Consider the following 21,238-nt stretch of genomic DNA (forward strand, 5'->3'; position numbering starts at 1 on the left):
TCTCAGTCTATGAGGAGGAAACACGTCCACTTCTAGTCACAATATTTATAGACAAGGACTAATGACAAAGTTTGATCAATGATCACACTAGGATGTCGTCTCAAAGTAAGTGAAGTATAGTAATCATGTTGTGAGCCTACGTACAAGTAGTCAAAGAAACAACTAGAACAACCAATAGTTTTTGACTATCGTGACCCAAGGTACAAAAAATGCTAGAAAGAAAGATAGGATGATGAGTGACAAGACTAATTCGTGTGTAGATCATAAATGACAAGCTAAGAAAGAAGTCTAAGTTTCGAGAGCGTTGCAACTCAGAGAAATGGCATAATGCATCTAGCAAAAGATCAAACTTAGGTTGAATTCAAACAAGGAACTCAGAATAGCTCATTGTTTCAGGAAAAATCCAACAGTTTCATACAAGAAAAGGACATAGAGGTGAGAAAACGTAGAAAGCCAAGCGAGGAGACACCTCTAAGAGAGCAATTTGATAGCTTGAAGGCAAAAGTTCGTGCAAGGATTCATGTAGAGCCACGCGAGAAAGTGTAGAACAAGGCACAAGGATTTAGAACAACATTTTTCATGGAGTTTTCTTGCACGAGGATTTTGGTAGAGTCGTGTGAGGAAGTGCATAACTGATACACATGGCAATTTTTTGACAAATTTGACCATAGAGGTCACTTTTTCATGCGAGGATTCTCCACGAACCACGCGAGGAAGTGCTAGTAATGGTACAAGAAAGTGCTAGAAAGGCATTTTCTCATGTGAGATTTTGTAGAAAAGGAGGCAAAATTTTGACCAAAATGGCAGTTTTGGACTTCTTGAAGAGATTTTGATGATTCAGACAATTTTCTAGATAGATTTATGATAGTGTTTGACAGTTTTGAACTAGATTTGAACATTGTTTTCAAGCTTTTAGATAGTATGCAACGTTGTAAGCAGATAGGGAATGTTCATACAATGGACACATAGAGTAGTCGAAAATAGTCCAACTAAGGACAAAGCAACTTGGAAGGATGAGGGGAGTCTTGACCTTTTAGTCTGAATGTTTTGGACAAGTTTAAGACTTGATAACAAACACTCTCTATCCCTATAACCGAAAATGGCTTAGTGACCAAAACCCTTTCCCATGCTAAGTATCTTACAAAACTGACATGTTGAGGGATGAGTGAACCTCAAGTTCAAAGAAACCCCATTCATGTTTGTATAATTGTGGAGTACAAATGGTGAGTGTAATTTCTTCAGGCGATCCGGGTAATCCACTTAGATCGATTCGTGTACAAGGATTATGACACTTTCAGAGGTGAATCGAGTAGCAACTATTGAGAAAGTGTTTAATAGGCTTCCATTCACATTAATCCTCAGTGGCTTTGTGAACAAAGTTGAGGCAAGCATCCCACACCAGCATTTGTATGTGCACACACTTGAGTAGCAAGACTGGTAGTGGCGCCACTTAGTGCAACATATAGAACCTCTTCTTGATATGATATATCAGAATGAAGAAGAGGAAATTAACATGGATTTGGAGTCTTTTTCTCAACAAAGCTTCTTTATTATAGTGAGGTGAAATCATCGGCGAAAGGTGTTTGCTCACTTGGGTTGTTCCCAGAGGTTGGATCGCTCCGACAGGCCCTCTAAAGGATGACTCAGACTGGAGGTTAGATTCAAGGGTCAAAGTTTCTAATTTTCCCGAAAGGGAAAAGAGCATACTACTCGCATCTCTTCACTCAAAGCACATAGAACATGTTCATCACCGAGCTAGCTTATCAATCCCAACTTGTCCGTTAAGACTTGTTTAGGAGAACAACTACCTTTCTTGCCTCCCTCGGGTACTGTCTTTCAGAGGCTTCTAGGTTTTTGATTTACTGTTGGGCATCACTTCCAAGTAGTAGAGATGATACTCCCCTATTCCCCTATCTTTCACCCTACAAATTTCACAAGCCCTATTTAGACTATGTTTTGAAAGCATTAAAAAGACACAATGTTTTCTTGAATTTTCTTTGGCATGCGTCCTGCAATCAAATCGTTAGCATTTTCCACATCAATGTCTTCATCAAGCATCCTACAATCAAAGTGTTAGAATCATCATTTCAAGTTCATCATAAAAATGTCGTGTAAACCACTGTTACGTTGCATCACAAGTTAGGAATCATAAAATAAATGCTACAAAATAGAGATTAGATCACAAAAATCACGAAGTTAGAACAAGAAATACAAATTTTAGAAAATTGGTTCCAGAACTCGTGTGAGGATTCTCTGCATCTCGCACAAAGATTCTCTTTGTGCCACACAAGGAAGTGCTAATCCTATGTGAACATATAAGATCTTGTGTGAGAAAGTACACAGAAGCGCACGAGAAAGTGCATTGAAGGGTGCAAGGACCTAATTCTTTGCGTGGGTCACCCTATTTCTTCACGCAGGCCAGTGAGTTTCTTCACACGAGAATCCACTACTGTGCACGACATCAAGCTAGAAAAACATGAAAATTTTGATGAGAGAGGCTAGAAACATTGATGTTTCTTGAGCACCACAATGGGCGCCAGAAATGTGAGCGTGAAATACGGCCTCTCAATCCACACACACTTTAATATGATCTTTGTTTGTGCGCTATCACACTGAAGTGAACATGAGGTTGTTCATTCGATGTGCATAAACAAGGTGATATATTGCCTTCTAACTAGATGAGACAACTTGATGCTCTCAAACTCAAGAGTCCAATAACCATAGATTGTGCTTAGAACGAAGGATTTGAATGGAGGATGAATCACAATGCATTTACTCTAGATGAATATGCATGTTCATTCCAAATGAAGGTAAGCAAATAAGTGAGCATGTATGCAAGTATTCTAGAATTGAAAGCATGTAAATGCAAACTTAGTATGAAATCTAATGATACTCCAACAACATTTCACTACTTCTCTCCCCTTCTTCCCAAATGAGTCTTACATTTATAGATTTTGGCAAGGCACTGGGGTAGAGTTTGATTCAACCATGGTGAGGTTGGGGTTTGTAATAACCCTCCTCAAATCTGCCCTCAAAAGTGCTGATGAAAGCTCAAGGAATTTCATCAAACAATTCACATGCAAGGGACGTATGACTGATATAGTATTTCAGCTAGCTCCAAATGACCTTTTTACAATTTGCATCAATGAAAATCTTGTGCTAGAAGACTAAAATGGACTACAAAAATGACCTAACATGAGTGTGCTACTAATTTTGACAATATTCAGTGCATATATATGATCTAAGCATGAGAAATGAACACCTACAACCAACTGGTGTTTTTAGAAACAGTTGGTATGCAAACTAACTAGTCGATAAATAATCATATTAAATTGCTTAAATGACACCAGCAACTATTATCTTCTTAATTGCAATGAAAATTACAATGCTCATGAAATATGGCCAAGACTTTGGAATTTACATGGATTAAAAAATGATAATGCTGGTATAATGCACACTTATAGCTGAAAGCTTATAACACCCTAAAAACAATACTAACAAAAGAACCTGGTTGTAGATGGCTGAAACAATTTCCTTCTATGCTGCCCCTTCTGCTTTGCTCTTTTTGAACTACTTTTTTGGCCTGCTTTTTTGTACCCATTTTTTTAGCCTGCTTTTTCAGTTATGCTTTTTGAACTGCTTTTACGAATTCCTTTTTTCGCCTGCTTTTTCGGTTTCACTTTTTTCGGGCTGCTTTTTCGTATCTGCTTTTTTCAGACTGCTACCATGTTGAATCTCAAGACCATATCTTTCAATGGCGTCAAGATTTCCAGCTTGAAGGGATTTAGTCCTTCAAACTATTGAGATATAATCTCCAGAAAATTCTCCAATTTCTTTGATATTTCCAAGCATGAATAAATGAGAGCTATCCTCTTCCTTTTAATCCCTTCCTCACTTGCTCCACGCTTCCATCTTGCCAATGTGGGATAATACATGACTTTTAATATTACTTCTTTTTTTCTTTTTACAAAGTCCATGTATTTACTCAAAAGGGGGACTCTTGATTTTTATAAAGTGACTTTATGAAACATTATAATATTTAATTTAAATAGTCACTTTACCGTTGTAACTTCAAACATTAAAATAATATACCAAATAAACTCGAAATCCCACATATAATAGCTCATTAGAAAGAGCCTAACAAAACACATCTCATCCTGTCACTAAAAATTGAAGGCACTGCATCCCCCTATTGGCTTACTAAAAATAGTAAGTCTTCCTGTCAACCCAAAAAATGAACTCCGTTTGGCCTGTAATTAAATTTGACTAGAGGCCAAATAAGCTCAGGATCCCTTTTGAAGTCCTGGTTAGCCCTCAGGACCATACAAGAATGGGCTAACGACAACATACCTCCAAACTGGCTAAGTGGGGGACATTACAGTTTGCCCCTCTTGAAATTGCTTGTCCCCAAGCAATCTCAATTCAAGATGCTGAATAATCTCCTCTAGCTCCCATGTCGTATCCTCAACTGGTAGGTTCCTCCACTTTACTAGGTACTCCCTGATAGTCCGCCTGCGAAGCACCCTCTCCCTGGAGTCAAGTATAGCCTCAAGAATCAAGATAAGTTTTTCCTCATCATCGAGAGGTGGCAATACTACTGAAGGCACTAGATTATGCCCCGATGCCTTCTTAAGGCGTGACACATGGAACACGTTATGTACTTTACTATCTGCAGGCAACTCCAACTCATAAGCTACCTCACCCACTCTCCTGATTACTTTGAATGGTCCATAGTAGCGTGGTTTCAATTTTCTGCTCCACTCCTCTTGAGAGAGGACTGTCTATATGACTATAACATGAGGTACACCATGTCTCCTACCTCGAAAGATCTCTCAACCCTGTGCTAATTAGCATATTGCTTCTACTGATTTTGTGCCCTTTGCAAATTTTCCTTCAAGGATCGCATAATGTCCTGACACTCCTGCAATATATCCTTGGCCTTAGGCACCCTACTATCCCCACATAACAAATCCAAAAAATTAGGAGCATCATACCCGTACAGTGCCATGAAAGGGGACATTTGAATAGACATATGGAAAGAGGTATTATATCAGTACTCCCCTAGATGCATCCACTTCACCCAAGCCTTTTGCTCTCCTGCAATGTAGTTTCAAAGGTACCCCTCAACCCATTTATTCACTATCTCTGTCTGCCCATCAGTTTGGGGGTGGTAACTGGTACTCGAAGTTAGCTCTGTTCCACACAACCTGAACAACTCCTGCCAAAAGTGGCTCATAAACCTACTATCCCTGTCACTGACTATGTTCCGTGGCATCCCATGTAATCTAAATACCTCTCGAAAGAATAGCTCTGCTGTCTGTACTGCTGAATATGTGGACGAAATCGCAAAAAAATGTGCAAATTTTGTCAATCTTTCTACCACAACAAAAATACAATCCCGACCCTATACCTTGGGGAGGCCTGTAATAAAATCCATGGAAATGCTATCCCACTTCTTCTCTGGTATGGGTAAGGGCTATAGTAAACCACCTGGAAAGGAATGTTCCTGTTTGTTCTGCTGACATACTGGGCACTCCCTGACAAACTGAAGCACCTCTGTTTTGAGTCCTTTCCAAGTGAAGCGCTCTCTCACCTGCCGATATGTCTTAAAGAATCTAGGATGTCCTGCCAATGGTGAATCATGAAATGCCCTCAAAATCTTCTGCTTCATAGCAGACTCGAGTACTAAATAAATCCTTTCCTTGTAGATGATCAAATCATTTACAACAGTGTATCGACTATCCTGAATAGTTCTTTCAATAACACTAGATGCCCAACTATCCTTGGCATACTCTACCAAGATCAACTCTCTCCAATCGTCCATGACTATTCCAACAACAAGCAAATGAGGCCTTCTAGATAAAGCATCTGCGACGATATTTTTCTTCCCTTTGATATAAATTATGTCAAAATCATAAGCCTGTAACTTACTCACCCATTTCTATTGCCTTTCATTGAGGTCCTTCTGTCCAAGGAAATGTTTCAAGCTATTATGATATGTTTTTACTGTGAATCGGGTCCCTGCTAAGTATTGCCTGAACTTAGCTAGCGCGTGCATGATTGCTAGCATTTCTTTATCATAGATGCTGTAAGTTCTCTCAACACCTCATAATTTCTTGGTCTCATATGCGATGGGATGTTTGTCCTGCATGAGGATAGCTCCTACGCCCTCTCCTGAGGCATCACACTGCAGCTCAAAAGGCCTGGTGAAATTTGGAATGGCTAAAATAGGGCATGTACTCATCAGCTCCTTGAACCTGTCAAAACAATCTCGAGCCTTCTGTGACCACTTGAAACTGTCTCTCCATGTCAAATCTTAAGTGGTGCTGCTATCTGTGAAAATCCCTTCACAAATCTGTGGTAGAACCTGCAAAGCCCAAGAAATCCCTTAAGTTGCGAAATGTTCCTCGATGGTGGCCAATCCAGAATGGCCCTAATATTGTCTGGGTCAACTCGAACACTTCCTGCACTAATAATATGCCCTAGATAGAGCAACTCTGTCATCCCAAACTCGCATTTACTCATCTTGGCATATAATGACTCCCTCTCTAGAATGTTGAGCACTGCATCAATATGCTTCAAATGTTCCTCCCAAGTACGACTGCATATCAGTATATCATAAAAAAAAATCAACACAAACTTCCTCAACTGATCTCTGAATACTCTATTCATACAAGACTGGAAAGTGGCGTGGGCATTAGTCAACCCAAAGGGCATGACTAAAAACTCAAAATGTCCATAGTGGCATCTAAAAGCTGTCTTCTCCACATCCACCTCTCTAACCCATATTTGGTGGTAGCCGGATCTCAAATCAATCTTAGAGAAGTAGCAGGCACCGTGCAATTCATCAATAAGCTCATCAATGCGCGAAATAGGGTATCGGTTCTTGATTGTCTTCTTGTTTAGTTCCCTATAATCAATGCACATCCTCATTGTACCATCCTTCTTCTTCATCAATACTACTGAAGAAGCGAAAGGACTCTTGCTTGGTCGTATGTGCCCCATGTCAATCAACTCCTTGATTGCCTTTTCTGTTTCATCTTTATATCTCTTTGGATGGCGGTAGGGTGTGATGATGACTGGCTTAGCCCCTTCCTCTAACTCAATAACATGCTCAATTCCCCTATCCGGGGGTCTCTGTGGAGGTATCTCACCAAACACCTTAGTATGTTTGGTTATTATTTTTTGTACATCAAGGGGATACTCCTGTTTATGTTGCTCTGTCACCTTAGGCATTACTCTGAACTCTGCTGTCCACTGCACCTGGTTGTGTCTGAAGAAACTCTGCATCCGCTTGAGTGACAACATTTGTAGTCTCCCATCTGAGAAACCTCTAAGTACTATCTTCTTACCATTTTCCTCAAACCTCATTTCCATTTTCTAGAGGTTAAATGTAAACTCTTCCAGAGATTTCATCCAATTCATCCCAAGCACCATATCTTGATCACCAATGTTGACAACAAAGAAATCTCCCACCATGTCATAATCTCCGAAACGAAGCTGCAAGTTGGATATTTTTTTGGTACAGTCAATTTTGAAGCCGTCGGCAACCATCACCTTAAATCCCCTATGCTCTTCTGTATGTAGCCCTCTATGTCTCACAAACTTTTCATCAATGAAGTTATGTGTTGCCCCTGTATCAATGAGTGCCACAAATCTTTGTCCATCCAAAGTTTCCCTAACTCTGAAAGTGATGGCCTCCTGTATACTGAACAATTGAGCTATCGTGCTATCACTGTGTGCTTCCTCATGTGAAGAATTATCATCTCCATCTGATTCTGATGATTGCTTTGAATCTCCATCCACTGACTCTTCGACTGAAAAGTACTCCATCTGCTTGGCTTTTTCTTCCAATGGACACTTATGTGAAAAATCCCAAGGCTCCCTGCAATGAAACCAAATCTTCTTCTTCCTAAGATCATTAAGTGTCTCATTGTCCAACCTCTTACTTTCCTCCTTAGGTGGTTGACCCTCTCTACGAAAAGGTTTACTGTCCTTATCTTTCCTCGAAGGGAAACTCTTTGCCTGGAATTTATTTTTAGAAGATGAAGAGGAATCCATGTCATGAGCTTTCTTAATGGCTTCCTAAAAAGTGGGAGGGTTGAGAGCTTTAATCCACCCTCTTGTAACGCCCCGCCAAGGGATCCAAAAGAATTAACCTAGAGTTTCACTAAGTTTGCTAAACATTTTTTTTTTTAAAAGTAAGAATGTATAACATACACATCAAACACATAGTAGCGGAAGCAATAACATGTAATCATCAACAAACATACATCACAAGTTACATTCCTTAAGGATCCCAAGACGTTGAGTCACATTTAATTTTAATTAAATTCTAAGTCTAACAACTACCACATCCACATGAAAGAATACTAAGAAAGTCCAATGTCCATAATATACATTTGTTCCGAATGCCTCTTGGCAATTTAATTCGGAATGCTCAATCATCCACTATACATGTCACAGGGTATGAAAGGCTTTAAAGAATATACATATGTAAAGATAAAGATACATCATCCTCAAATCCATGATGCAAAGTACAGTAAAATAAATGAAACTAATAACATACCTGATACATCCATACATCCATAATGATAAAACATCTATCATAAAATCTAACCATCCATCATAATAATCCAAGAACATAGTGAAGGTAAATGCCAACCAAGAAAGCTCCAGCCACGGTGACCACGAACGGATCTCAATGGTAAGAGTAAAATGCACTACCACCCGACCGCGTGGAACCTAAATGGTCCACTCCCACCGCGCTGAGGAGATAGTCTCAAGTCCCAAACAAGGTATTAAACACAAAACACAAGTACTCTCTAAGTCTGGGAAATCCTAAAAGTATACTAACTCAAAGGTTCCAACATAGAAAGACATCTAGACCCAAAGGCACCACAAAGACACGTAGGAAACCTGCTATGCAAGTGGGAAAGTGTCATCACAAAAGTCACGTAGAAGTTACCCGAGCAATCCCTTAGGAATCCCGGGTCCCTTGTGATTCCTGCGGCCACTAGTATCCTCTCGTACTGATGAGGCATACTGCGGAATGCAAGGTCATAACCAAGCGTTCTCTCTACCCCATCCTAGCCTGTACTAGCACTCATGGCATGGGAGAGAACATACAATTATCTTATTAGGTTCATTTAAGTCAGTATTTAGGTGAGATGTTTTCACTTGTTAAAACAACTTACAATGGGTTACTCCAGGCAGCCTCTTAGGGCCCCGATCCCCATTGCAAGCCACTTCCCGACACTACACATAGATAACCTACCCTAGGCTGATGAAATCACAAATCAAAGAATCATAATAAAATCACCTCAGTCCTATACAAGCAACTGAAAAATATCATAAAAGATAAGCCACAAAAATTACATCAGTTCCTCATGAGCAACAGGTAAGCATCAAATAATAATCATATGATCACAACAGTTCTCTATCAGCAACTGAAGGCATCAATGATAAATCACAATACTGATCAAAGATTCCAAAATGGTCAAGTCAACACATGACATCATCAAGAACATAACAAACACTTCAATCCTCTCAAGCGACCGAAAAGCAATCCAAGTATAACTGATCGAGACTAAAAAATGGTTAAGTCAGGTATCTTATATACATACACTTCAGCTTCACACCAGGAAACTAGAAGCAATAACAAACAAGAAATACAATCATGTCATAGAGCACTCCATCACACTACCATGGTTGGGTTAAGAAAGATCGAGACCAAATCATCATAACATCACATTCACAACCCCGAGCCTCTGGTAACAACCTAAACTGGTCAATACTAGAACAAACCCCAAAACCTCAAAACATAGACAACAAAATAATCTTATAGAAAACAAGTCATCACATAGTTGGATCTGAACGATAATATACTGTTGAGTTAAGGTAAGATTTAAGTTCAGTTTAACATCTATTTCAAGTAACTAAGTTTTCGCAACTACCCCCTTACAATTAACCCATTTCTATAATAACCTCCATTAAATCAATAATCTAAATCTACAATTTAATCAAATAATATCTATTAATAATAACTTTAATTCAACTGATTCTAATTAAGTTAATAATTAAATTTTAAATGATATCAATAATATTTAATTAATTATTAATATATATTAATAAAATTTATTAACAATATGAATAATTAATTATTTTAATTCATTATAAACTAACTTTAATAGCATTACTAATTTATTTCTAGAAATTAAATACAATTTATTAATAATACTATTTTTAATAAATTGTATTAATTATAATCTATTTTTAATAAATAAATAAAAAAATTAAAAAATCATATTACAGCAAAAAAAACTAACCCCTAAAAGTCTTTTAAAAAAAAAAAGTATTATATAACAAAAAAAATGTTTTAGGCCCGCCGGCCAATGTTTTAGGCCCGTTGGCCGGCAGACTTCAGTCTGCCGCAGCAAGGTACTGCTGCGTCAGCAGTACCTGCTGCCACAACAGTACTGCTGTCGCAGCAGTACCTGCTGCCACAGCAGTACTGCTGTCGCAGCAGTACTGCTGTCGCAGCAGTACTTGCTGCGACGCGACATCAAAGGAAGGGGCGGTGGGGGGGTGATGGCCCCGCCTCCCTAAACAATTAATTAATTAATTTTTTTTTTTTTTTTTAAAATTTAGACTTTACAATATATATATATATATATTTGCTTAAACGATTTTGTTTTTATATATAAAAATTTTTGCTTAAAGATTAATATTAAATAAATTAAATAAAATTATATATAATAATAATAATAATAATAATAATAATAATAATAATAATAATAATAATAATAATAATTTTTTAAACATTAACAATTGCAATCTAATAGAGAAAATAATTCCAACCCTACGAATTTTCTTTTTAATCTCAAAACTCTCCCCAATTCAATTCTCTCTTTTCTCTATTTTAATACAATCCTAAATCCTGATTTAATTTTGTTGAAGGATGTTCTTGAACAATTTTTCAATCTAGATTTACAAATGAAATCGAATAGCAAAAGATCCAGAATGAAGAAATGATACATTCAAGAAGACAAGATTCTTACAATCACGAAGTAGACAGAACATATTAAATTTCTTAAATCATTTAGGGGTCAAAATACCAGACCCTACCTGAACCTGATGCTAATACGCAATCCCCAAAATCTGTAAGAGAACTCGCTCCTCTTCAATAACTTTCTTCTGAAAATCTTTCCTAGAATTCTCCTTTTGAAATTTGCTTCCAAAAACTCTCTCCAAAATTCCTGTCTCCAAAATTCACGGTCCAAATTCGTGTCCCCCAAAAATGAACCCCCAAAGTTGTGATAAGGAGTCTTCTCCTCAAATCGGGGCACTAATTGTGCGTTCACCCGAGAAGACTCTTTGCTCAACTGAGTTAACTCCAAAATTATCTTTTATTAATCTTTGCTTTATCTTTTTAATGCATATTAAATGAATCATTAAATAACTTTATTTAATATTCCACTTGACTTCTATTTTTAATCTTTATTACTTTTAATCCCATGCGCACTTTATGAGATTAAAATAATATTATAATTTCCTCTTATTTTATCTTTTTAATTAATTTCTTTATTTTCAACACATGCTCGCATCATGCAATCTTACAACTTTTAATAATTAATATATTTTCACTTTTTACTTTATTTTAGAACTTAATTGATAAAATATTTAATTAACTTAAATAACAATAATATTTAGCATTTATTTAAAAATGAACTCTAAATATATTATTATTAAATTAAATAAATATTATAATGTTCTAAATTATCCTTAAACTTTTATCTCCAAATTTAATTCTTTTTATTTAGTTAATTTTTCAATTAATTAAATATAATCAAATATTAAAATATCATAATAATCTTCTATTAAATTAAATCATTAATTAATCGTTTTAATTAATTTCTTTTATATTTAAACTCATGCTTAGATCATGCGATCTAGAAACCTTTAATAATTTAATATCTTTCCCACTTTTAATTTATTTAAGAAACTTTAATTGATAAAATATTTATTAATTCAATTAATAATAATATTTAGCATTTATTTAAAAATGAACTCTAAATATATATTATTATTAAATTAAATAAATATTATCACATTCTAAAATTATACTTAAAATTTTTATTTCCAAATTTAATTCTTTTTATTTAATTAATTTCTCAATTAATTAAATATAATTAAATATTAAAATATCATAATAATTTTATATTAAATTAAATCATTAATTAATCCTTTTAATTAAACTTAATTAATAGAAAATACATCAAGGACTCATAAAGAAACATACGAAAACCCATCATAGAAAAATACATACTAAATCAAACAAAAAGGGTTATAATCACGAAATAACATCATTTGATGCATTCAGAGGGTACTTAACTCAGATACTTGCCCTAATTATCAATTAGGACAATTGGCTAAAGGGTTTAGGAATTGGACTTAAGAGTTTATCTCCCCTCTCTTACCATTGAGATAATGCGATAGGGTACGCTCATCCTAGCAATTCAGGGAAGTCGATACCCGGTACCTGCAACCTGCATAAAATCCACGCATGTACAGACACAATATTTTAAGCTAAACAGACAATGGCAGGAAGTGGTGCATCGTGTAGATCCCGACTAGCAGGTGACTACGACTCCCTTCCTTAACCACATCAGAAACACCATACATAAAGAAAACAAACACGCACACCATACACATGCAGTATGGGGTAAGTATCCATAAGAAAGCACATGTGAGAATAAACCATCTAACTAATCATCATCGATTATTGAAAACATTGAATAATCATCATGCATGCATGAAATATAGAGTACCAAGTCATCTCATCATATAATAAATTGAGTGTAAAACAACATCTGATAATCTGAAAGTAATGCTACTAAACATCAAGTATAAAACTGGCCTAAAAGAGTTTGGCAATTAAAACAAAATGTGAACTAGGGGTAGGCACTACACCTCTCAACGGATCAGCTAACCCATCCATAAATAGAACCAGTATCCTCTGTTCAGATACATCTGTCACTAACACTGCAAGTTTCTAAAATTTTGAAATGTATGTTTCCAATGATCCCCATTGTTTAAGTTGAGCTAACTCCTTGAAATGTAGTTCTGGATGCTTCCTATCAAAATGTTCAATCAGTCTCTTCGTAAACTCCACATATGAGGTAATGTGTGCATGACCCATAGTGACCATACCATGATGCCACCACTCGTGTGCTAACCCATCCAGATGAATTGCTGCATTATTAATAGCTTCTTCCTCAGGCATAGGGTTCAATTGAAAGTATGTATCAAGCTTTTGAACCCAAGCTCTTGCTGTAGACTTCCCCGGGCCATCATAATATGGTAACTGGAGTTTCCCTACTTTCTTCCATAGCTCATATCTCTAGTTCTTGTCATGCCCACATGGCATATGTTTCATTCGCACATCCATTTACTCCCTAAAGGTAATTGCAGCAGTAAAATCTGGACCTCCGGCTTCCCAATCTCTTCTCAACTGGTCCTGTATATCAGTGATCTAGGGCTCTGGTACGGGTTGCTCTGGGGCTCTAGGAGGAAATGTGGGAATCATGGGCCTTGAACTCACGGTCCTAGCTTGCTGGGGTACATGATCAAAATTGTTCCCAACTTGTTCACCTCCATTATGTGTCCCATCCTGATTGTTCCCATTCTGATTGTTACCATTTTGATTATTACCATTTTGATTATTTCCTCCACCCATGTTAGCATTCAATCCCATTTGACGAGCCATCATCTAGATCATAAGCTCCATTCTCTGATTTTGTTCCTGTGCCCTCTGTTCTGCTAATCGCTATCCCTGTGCCAAGGTCTCTAATAACTGTAAGAATCTTTCCTCTCTAGGATCTCGAGCATTCCTGTCTCCCATATTGCCGCCTTGATCAAAGAATATCTCATCTGTGTCTGCATGACTGGATTCTATGTCCACCTGCACGGATGAACTAGATTGTTTGCTCTGCAGGTTTGAAATCCTATTTTGTCTTGCTCTAGTATTGCGGAAATTATAAGGCCTCTGTCACATGCTCAAACATAAATGCTCTGATTTTAGTGTTTTGACATTTCATCAAACACTTTCCCCTCTATCTGGTTGTTCCAAATTCCCTATAAGACGTCCACAGGATGGTAGGACTTATAGCTCTGATACCATTGTAATAACCCTCCTCAAATCTGCCCTCAAAAATGTTGATGAAAGCTCAAGGAATTTCATCAAACAATTCACATGCAAGGGACGTATGACTGATATAGTATCTCAGCTAGCTCCAAATGACCTTTTTACAATTTGCATCAATGAAAATGTTGTGCTAGAAGACTACAATGGACTACACAAATGACCTAACATGAGTGTGCTACTAATTTTGACAATATTCAATGCATATATATGATCTAAGCATGAGAAATGAACACCTACAGCCAACTGGCATTTTTACAAATAGTTGGTATGCAAACTAACTAGCCGATAAATAATGATATTAAATTGCTTAAATGACACCAACAACTATTATCTTTTTAATTGCAATGAAAATTACAATGCTCATGAAATATGGCCAAGACTTTGGCATTTACATGGATTACAAAATGATAATGCTGGTATAATGCACACTTACAGCTGAAAGCTTATAACACCCTAAAAACAATACTAACAAAAGAACCTGGTTGTAGATGGCTGAAATAATTTCCTTCTATGCTGCCCCTTCTGCTTTGCTTTTTTTGAACTACTTTTTCGGCCTACTTTTTCGTACCTATTTTTTCAGCCTGCTTTTTCAGTTTCACTTTTTGAACTACTTTTACAGATTTCTTTTTCGATTCCGCTTTTTTTCGGGCTGCTTTTTCGTATTTTCTTTTTTCAGACTGCTACCATGTTGAATCTCAAGACCATATCTTTCAATGGCATCAAGATTTCCAGCTTGAAGGGATTTCATCCTTCAAACTATTGAGATATAATCTCCAGAAAATTCTCCAATTTCTTTGATATTTCCAAGCATGAATAAATGAGAGCTATCCTCTTCCTTTTAATCCCTTCCTCACTTGCTCCACGCTTCCGTCTTGCCAATGTGAGATAATACATGACTTTTAATATTACTTCTTTTTTTCTTTTTACAAAGTCCATGTATGTACTCAAAAGGGGGACTCTTGATTTTTATAAAGTGACTTTATGAAACATTATAATATTTAATTTAAATAGTCACTTTACCGTTGTAACTTCAAACATTAAAATAATATACCAAATAAACTCGAAATCCCACATATAATAGCTCATTAGAAAGAGCCCAACAAAACGCATCTCATCCTGTCACTGAAAATTGAAGGCACTGCATCCCCCTATTGGCTTACTAAAAATAGTAAGTCTTCCTGACAACCCAACAAACAAACTCCGTTTGGCTTGTAATTAAATTTGACTAGGCCAAATAACCTCAGGATCCCTTTTGAAGTCCTGGTTAGCCCTTGGGACCATACAAGAATGGGCTAATGACAACATACCTCCAAACTGGCTAAGTGGGGGACATTACATGGTTTGATTATTTTATTCATGGTGGAGATCCCACTAGAATGAATAATTTAAAGTGGAGATCCCACTCAGAATAAACAATCTAAAGTGGAGATCCCACTCAGAATAAACTATCTGAAGTGGGTATCCCACTTAGAATAAAAAATTTGAAGTGAAGATCCCACTCAGAATTGTTTAAGAATATCCTTAGACCCCATAAAGAATAAATATTCATTTATGGATAGGGGTTCCCTTACCAATATTAAATTGATTTCCATAATAATGACTCATTAATGCTTATTCTGAAATTAATATTCATGTGTCACAATTGAATGGGTTCAAATTGATTTGACTTGTTTGATTTATTTGAACCTATTCCATCCTAAGATGTAATCTCGCATTTAAGGATGTGACCAATTTTTCATTATTACACTTCCCAACAAGTAAAACACTTTTAATGCTAGTATTGTCATTGATTAACTAGTATTAACAAGCTAGAAAAGCATAGACAGTTTGATATAGTGATGCAACTTATTAAATGTAATAATCATATAACAGTAATGATAAAGGAAGCTTAAGAAGTCCATATGAATGATCAGAAATAAAATGTCTCCACTAGTTTCAGTAATTTGACTATTGTTAGATCATTAAAAAAACACTGACCACATAGCCATTTTGAAATGCTTATATGGATTGTAACATGAAACATTAGTAAAGGAAAAAAATTATCAGTTTAAAGGCATTATATACCATGGGAATGATTTTAGGCCCTCCAAAATTGTTCTCTAGATATTCCAGCAGATCCAAACTCTCTTCTATGACTTTGCCATTGTGTTCAAGAGAAGGAACCTGAAAAAATAGGCATATATATACATCTTATAATTTTCTTTTTTTCTTTTTTGCATGTAGCATTCCTACACAAACTGACAACCAATATTTATGGATTGCTCCAAATATGTTTAAACCTCTTATTTAAAGAATTTCACATAAGTTGAATACCTTGTTAAGAGGGTAAACCTTTTCCTTGTACCATGTGGGTTTGTCTTTCAAATCTATTGGAACTATCTCAATATCACTTAGACCCTGCATTGTATTTTACTTATTGTTAATGACAAGGAAATCTTCATAGGGACTAAAAATCTCTACCTTATATAAAACCATGTGTAGAGAAACAAGACAAGCCAAATGAAAAGTAAACCACCTTGTAGTTTCTAGCAGCCCAAACACATTGAGAAAGGGGGTAGGTCAAGCTAATGTACAATTTGGAAAACCCAATTCATTTCACTAGCAACAAACTAAATTGTAAACAAAATTGCAATTCCAATAGAATTGATAAAATATATCAAGATTGATCATACCTTGTGGTTCCATCAAACAAAGGGGGAGGCTTAGATTTAGAATTCAAAACAGGGTGATTGAATATCTGCAATGCAATTCAGAGACCATATGTATTGAATGAACATCTACACATGTAAATTTTGGACATTATCAAAATGAATGTTTTTTTATAAGTGGGAAAGATCATTTATACTAATATTGCTACCATTTTTGTTGGAAAATTACTAGTAAACTAAATTTCCTACAAACACAAACCCCAAACTCTTACTTTGCCTCTGAGAAAATCAAAACACAATCTTCTAAATTTCCTCACAATTGAAACAACCTTGTAAATATAGTTTCTGGCACTTGTTGAATGCAATGGGTTCTTGTAGAGGTAGTTATATACGACAAATATGGTGGTGAAAGAGAGCAGATGAATGCACTTACGTAGCATAGTTAAAAAAAGGAGTAATATATATCTACTCCTCAAAATGCTGAGGTCACTCGTGACATTGCACATTATCAAGGTACATTGCTCAATTGAATCAAATTTGACATATTGAAGTTAGTTGGAAAAGAATTTGTTGATTTTTAGAGTTGCTTTGAATTATATAGCGAATATGTCTATTGAAATCTTATCTTCCGTAGAAAAGGGGGCTTACAAGTAGAAAGACAATACAATTTTTTTTAGCATCCTCTAAAATAAACTACCAAGACTATGGTCCACATTCAAGTTTGATGCACTCCAAACAATAGAAACCAAGGTCCCAAGCATGGAAGACCCAACCTTATGATAATGTAACAATTTTTAAATGGGGAATGTTATGAGATAGAGTTCACTTGAAAACAATGGAAACTCTGTATATGAGGGAATGGTATGAGAGGAGTGCGCTTGGAAATAATGGAAACTGTGTATATCAACCCAATGTAAAGGAAAAATAATACTTCTATGTATATATCTGACAAATGGTTATATATTACTAGTATCCATTATTTAAAGAAACATGTTGAACTTTCCATATCTATATTACTCTTTTTTGTGATTTTATTTACACACATATCAAAGAGAGCTTACCAGGCATGCCTGAAATTAAATGTGATGAGATAACTCTAAAACAATATTGTAAATATTTTTTATCATTACAAGAATTATCAATTTTACACAACAAGTGGCCTAATTGAGAAAAAATACACTAAAATTGAGTTCAGCATTTAAAGTTTAAACACTTAACAAAATAATCATTGATTACTGATACTTGTATTCATCCAACAAAAGCAAGGACTATAAAAAGAGATAGTTGCCTTCAACAATATTATCTAAAATGAGGAAAAAGAGGTAAATAATGTTCCAATTTCACTCTCTTCTCTCTCTTCTCTCGTAAAGGGAACAAGGAAGTCATTTTATTATAATGATCTGTAAAATGCCAAACCTTCAAAAGGAAAGTTTACCTTGTGTAAAAACCATACAAGTGATAAGTTAAAATAATTTAATAAAGGAAAGAATGGACAGAGTGAATTTGAAATCTTCAAAACTAAAAAAATAAAAATGAATCTTTTCAAAAATAGAGAAAAAATATATTAAATATAAAATATTCTATTCAATAATGTACACATTTGAATCTATAAGTAATATTTTGTTTAATGTTCTTCAAATGTTCCAGATAATAAAAAGAACATGGAAACAAATGGCGCAACACAAATCTTCATTTGAAAACAACCATATAGTAGTAGGGTTATTCAGGTTGTTAATATCCACATTGGGTTTTATTTACTTATAATAGTAGACTACTCAGCACGCTCATACCCTACAATATAAAGAAAGAATATTAAATTCCCAGACCATATCAAACTAAATTACAAAGAAGAATAGAAGTAAACTCGCTGAGGTGAGAAAGTACCACCCATAGCTAATGTGAATAATGAAAACATGAAAAATAGGGATATGGGCAAAGATTGATTAGTGATTTTGTTTTGAAGATTTGCAAAAAAAATTTCTATCTTTCTCAGCCCTTTCCAATGATAATCTTAAACATTGGACTAGACAAAAACCTGAATGTTTGACACTTTCTAAGGTGGGGATAAATAAAACTACTACTTGTTCTTGAAGTTGTTGCTAATGAGCACATTTTGAAATGCATCAATCCGTTCAAAATTCTTAGTTGTTAAAAACTCTACAAAATTCCTCAAAAATTCAATTATGATGAAATGGGGATACAATTATTCTACACTAAATCAGAAATCAAATATGGATACTCTATTCTTTTTTATGGATAACAGGACCCTAGATTGGTTATTATTTGTTAAAGTTAATTATTATTGTTATATGTTAAGCTCCATTCAAACTAGAGACCACATTTTCAAGTAATGGTTCACCATCCACTAGATCTTAGAACTAGGTCATTAAACTGATCATTTCCCAATACTACCAAAAAACACTAGTCCAACACATATTGAGTTTTAAGGCATTGTATCTTTACAAAATCTTATTTTTTAACAACTAAAGAGAAATATCTTAGAAGATCTTTCTAACAATTTGTCATTTCTTCAATAAACTTTTAACTCATACATAAAGATAAACTGTATCATATACACAATGAGATTTGCACTCAAATGTCAAGATTATGATTGCCTAGTATACTGGGTAATTTCTCAAAGTTATTATTTTGATATTTGTATCAAACAAATTAAGAGATTTGAAGAGAAATATTGTGCACAATAGACTAAAAAGGATTTTTCCTGTAAATCATTGCTTCAATAGTTGAGCATTGGCTATGAAATTTGAATGTTTTTGCTCACATTTTTAAAAATAGAGTAGGTGAAAAATGCCATGTAATTGAGTAGCAAATAGCCAATCTTAACTAAAAAGAAAGCAAGAAAATCCAAACCCTCCCAAGAACCAATTTCTTTTTAACTTAACAAAAGAATGACAAACACACAAGAAAGGTAAGACCAACCTTAGGATCATCCTCCTCCTCTTGCAATAGCTGATTCAAAACACCAATGTACTCGCTGTAATGCCTAGATTGAAACAAATTGGTAGCATTCCTTGGTAGGTTTGCACTGGCCAATAAATTACTATCATCTTCAGGTGAGCCTTCTCTATGCACGAGCTCCAAGCTTTCCATCACGAGATGAAACAAACACCGAGTAGGCAATATCAAAATTTGGGGGAAAAAACCAAAAACCATTCGAACCCTCCACCTCCACAAGAACCCTTCCAATACTTTCTTCTTTTCCCTTAATCTTTTGTTATCTTTTTTCCCCTTTCCTTAATGGTTGTGATTTCAGTAGCTAGAAAAAATTTAGCCACTTCAGATTATTTGGAGTAAATCATCTCCACAACTTATAGAGAAGTTGGCTCTAGGTATTTAGCAGGAGAGATTTGTGATTCCAATAGCCATAGGCTTCGCTCTATTGTGTAAGTTTTTAAAAAATGTTTCCATCTTATTGTAATCTAGAAACAACGTTGGTTTTTTTCTAGCAAGTATGGATAATGGAAATCTGAAAAACCTTACCACATAAGGTGTTGCCCAAGCATGAAAGAGAAAAGGGAGTAACAAGCAAGAAAGTGACCAAACCACTTTGTATTTGTCATGCCCAAAATACAGGGGCAAAAACAAATGTATTTTTTTTAAAATAATAATTAAATCCACTAAGTTGATAAGTTTAACTCATTTAAGACATAGGTACATTGCAAGGCAACAACAGGTTTTCCTATCAATACCTTGACATTTCGTTTAGGTTTAAAAATCAATGTGTAGGACTAGATTAAAATTTCATTATCAATTTGATTCGACATTTGTTTTGTTATTACATTAACAATATATTTAAAATTATTCAAATAACGATTTAAAAATAAAGATAAATCGAACTCCTTCAAAACACTGAAAACCCAAAGGACTAACTAAATAATATAGTCATCAAATGATCGAATGACTAAGCTTTATTTGACGTAACCATATTAATCAAGTTTAAAGCCTACTTAAAGTTTAATTTAATTAATCTCATTAATTCTACAAATCCAATAAATTAACTAACATTCATTTTAACAAAAAAAAAAGACTAATAACGAAATTAACTTATCTCAACATAATCTAACATTTCATTATTGTAACTAATATCAACTATAATAACTAATATACAAAAACATAATAATTTATTTAAAAAAAAAAAAAAAAAAAAAACTAAAACTAACTTAAACTATACTAACTTCATTTTACTAACAATGAAAATAAAATTCTAATATTAAACTTACTCATATTTAAAAACATTAAAACAACTAAAATTTAGTATTAAAATATGCTAATAACTATTATTATTACTAACATTAAAATAAAAACAATTAACAACATTACTAAATAACATAGATTTTTAAAAAATATATTAATTAACTTTACT

General features: G+C 34.8%; 1 pseudogene; it reads right to left on the reverse strand.

The window, feature by feature from the left end:
- LOC149539710 (glutathione S-transferase L3-like) overlaps window positions 1-19,965 on the reverse strand; it is a 34,550-nt pseudogene extending 14,585 nt beyond the window's left edge.
- Window positions 19,966-21,238: the final 1,273 nt, after the last annotated feature.

The sequence above is a fragment of the Cupressus sempervirens genome, chromosome 9 (genome assembly GCF_028749045.1).
Source record: "Cupressus sempervirens isolate cs-2001-9-10 chromosome 9, ASM2874904v1, whole genome shotgun sequence".
Lineage (NCBI taxonomy): Eukaryota > Viridiplantae > Streptophyta > Pinopsida > Cupressales > Cupressaceae > Cupressus > Cupressus sempervirens.